This window comes from Monodelphis domestica, chromosome 1 (assembly GCF_027887165.1).
Source record: "Monodelphis domestica isolate mMonDom1 chromosome 1, mMonDom1.pri, whole genome shotgun sequence".
NCBI classification, from domain to species: domain Eukaryota; kingdom Metazoa; phylum Chordata; class Mammalia; order Didelphimorphia; family Didelphidae; genus Monodelphis; species Monodelphis domestica.
In genome coordinates, this window is record NC_077227.1 from 478,154,465 (window position 1) to 478,157,756 (window position 3,292).

Genomic DNA, 3,292 nt, shown 5'->3' on the forward strand with positions numbered 1-3,292 from the left:
CCATTTATGTTAGCATAAAAACAAATTCCACAGCCTGGCATTTAAAACCATCATCTGGTTCCTGCTGATCTTTACATATTCTATATTTTAGCCACACTGGCCAGGTTGCTGCTCACTAGACGTTGTATTCCATTTCCCACTTACACGCCTCTGTCATGGCTGTCCACGCTTTTCTGGAATGTTTTCCTTCTTCAATTCTCTCTGGGAATCCCTAGCTTTCCTCAGTGCTAACTTCAGGTTCATTGTTCTGCAAGAGGCCCCAGTTATTAGTGAACTGACCCACACCCCCCTTGCTTAGTATTTATTCATCTGCGTGCACTGGGGAGGTGTAACCCATTCCCTGCCCCTCAGCCTTCTACCTGAGCAGGAGAGGAAGGGGAAGCCATTTCTCTTATAACTGAGCTGGAACCGGTTCTTCCTGTCCTAGGGTCTCTTTCTATGACTGGGGGGGGGGGGGCAGGCTTGGGAGAGCTGATATGAAATTTTCACTGTGAGCATTTATACCTTTTTGTTCAGTCCAGTCTGACTCCTCTTGTGATTCCATTTGAAGTTTTCTTGGCAAAGATACTAGTCATTTGTTATTTCCTTCTGCAGCTCATTTTACAGATGAAGAAACTGAGGCAAACGGCATTAAGTGACTTAGCCAGGGTCACACAACTAGTAAGGTTTTTTTGTGTGTTTTTTTTAACCCTTACCTTCCATCTTGGAGTCAATACTGTGTATTGGCTCCAAGGCAGAAGAGTGGTAAGGGCTAGGCAATGGGGGTTCAGTGACTTGCTCAGGGTCACACAGCTGGGAAGTGTCTGAGGCCAGATTTGAATCTGGGCCCCCTCCCGTCTCTAGACCTGGCTCTCAATCCACTGAGCTACTCATCTGAACCCTCATACTTTTTAAAAACACCTTCAATTTTTTGGCTCAGGTTCTCCCTTTTACGACCTCCTTTTATTTTCACAAAGCTTGGTCCTGGCAGCCAGAAGGACCGTTATGATTGAGAATGCAAGTGCCCAAAGGTTGCCCTGGGAGCCAGAGAGTTCGGAGAAAAGAGAAAGGCAGCCTCCAAATCCTTCATCCATAGAGACTAGGGACGGGAGGCTGGTCTTTGCTGCCTCAAGGCGGACTGAAAGACCAGAAGAAGGAAAGGATGTGGTAGGGAAGCCTTGTTTTCTAGACATGGGGCTAAATGTGCTCTGGATGTATTGTGTGTAGGAATGGAGCCCTCTGGTGTCCGGAAAATCCAGGAACTTGGAGGAATGCGGGCCACTCAGATTAGTAGCTGCGGGGCTGAAGGATCATGAGAAATGCCTTGGAAGCATCATTCTTTCTTCTCAGTGATTCCAGACCGCACATAATGGCCTTCTTGGGGCTCCAGCCTGGGCCCTAGGAGGCTCGGCTCAGGGAAAGACTAAAAGCAGAGAAAGAATAGTAAGAATAGTAGTGTTAGAGAGTGTGGAATTGGAAGGAATATTAGCAATACCCTAAAACAAACCACCCTTCACTTTACAGATAGGGAAATGTCTAGAGGTAAAAGTTGTCTGGAGGCCAAGTGGTCCACCCAAAGGGAGAGAATGAGCACCTTATTTATTTTTAACCCCTCACCTTCCATCTTGGAATCAATACTGTGTATTGGCTCCAAGGCAGAAGAGTGGTAAGGGCTAGGCAATGGGGGTCAAGTGACTTGCCCAGGGTCACACAGCTGGGAAGTGTCTGAGGCCACATTTGAACCCGGGACCTTCAGTCTCCAGGCCTGGCTCTCAATTCACTGAGCCTCCCAGCTGCCCCCTAGAATGAATACCTTAGTAGAGGAGAGGAATACCTTGGCAATGGTAGGCTCTGATGGCTCCTACAAGCCCCTTGCTGAACCAGCCCACTGATGTCTCTCCTGAACTAAGCACACTGCTCCCCTCTGACCATGGGCCATATTGGGTACCAGTGTAGCCTCTGATTGGTAAAACTTACAACAGACAGCTAGGTGGCACAGTGGATAGACTGCTGGTTTGGGAGTCAGGAAGACCCGAGTTCAAGCCCCGACTCAGACATTTCCCAGCTGTATGACTTTGGATGAGTCCCTTGACCTCGGTTTCCCTATCTGTTAAAATGGGAATAATATTAGCATTGACTTCCCAGAGTGGTTGTGAATCTCAAATGAGATCTTTATACATCTCTTAGCATTTCCTGTCATTTCAATGTATTGTTATTATTGTATCACTCAGCGAGACTCCATCAATAGAAAGGAAGACCGGAGAATGAAGCTGGAGGGGGAAGCAAGGCCAAAGAAACGAGAAATGGAGAGAATAAGTAAGTGTGCACCTGAAGGCGGAAGGGGGGGTTCTCCAGCGGGGGATCCCAGAGCCGAGCTCAGGAGGGGCTGCTGTGGGGTCTTGCAGGGGTTTGGAGTGCGAGGCAGACAGCTGAAGGAGCCCCCTGGATTTCAGAATCAAGACCTAAGTTTGAATTTCAGCTCTGGCACTTGCTGCTGAGGCTGCTTGGTTATGTTCGACCGTGTGTGACTCCATTTGGGATTTTCTTGGCAAAGATACTAGAATGGGTCGCCTTTTCCTCTTTCAGCTCGTTTTTTTTAACCCCTTACCTTCCATCTTGGAGTCAATACTGTGTACTGGCTCCAAGGCAGAAGAGTGGTCAGGGCTAGACAAGGGGGTCAAGTGACTTGCCCAGGGTCACCCAGCTGGGAAGTGTCTGAGCCAGATTTGAATGCATTTAAGTTTTGCCTCTGAGGATCGTTGTCATAGTCTAAGCCTCCGTTTCCCCATTGGTAAAGCATGATGCTAACAATCTGTGGCTCCTAATCCATAGGGTTGTTGTAAGGCTCGGGGGATACAAAGCGCTTTGCAACGTCTTATATACATGCCAGCCCCCTTGGTGCTGGTATATCGTCAGCACTCAATGAATGGCCCTCAATGGATGTCACCTTGGGACTACTCTACAAAGCCGTCCCCCCTTGCAAGGCTGCTTCTCCCTCCTTTCTCTGCTGGGCGCAGAGCCCTGCCCGGGAGCCAGCCCAGAAGGCTTGGATTTTCCGGGCTCCGCCGCCCTGGGCCCAGACAGGTTCCTGCTTCCCACGCGGACTCCTGGAGGGACTCTCTTTGCACGGCTGGAGCAGGGCTATGGAGCAAGGCCTCAGCGGCTGGGCTCCTCCAGGGCTCTTCTCCGGCTCGCCAGGCTGGAAAAATCCCCACCTGACCAGCAAGGGGCAGCATGAGCCAGGCGTGTGGCTTTGTCCCTCAGCCGTCCAGAGGCCAGTGGGGTGAGGGAAGCAGAAGCCGTGGGGAGGGTC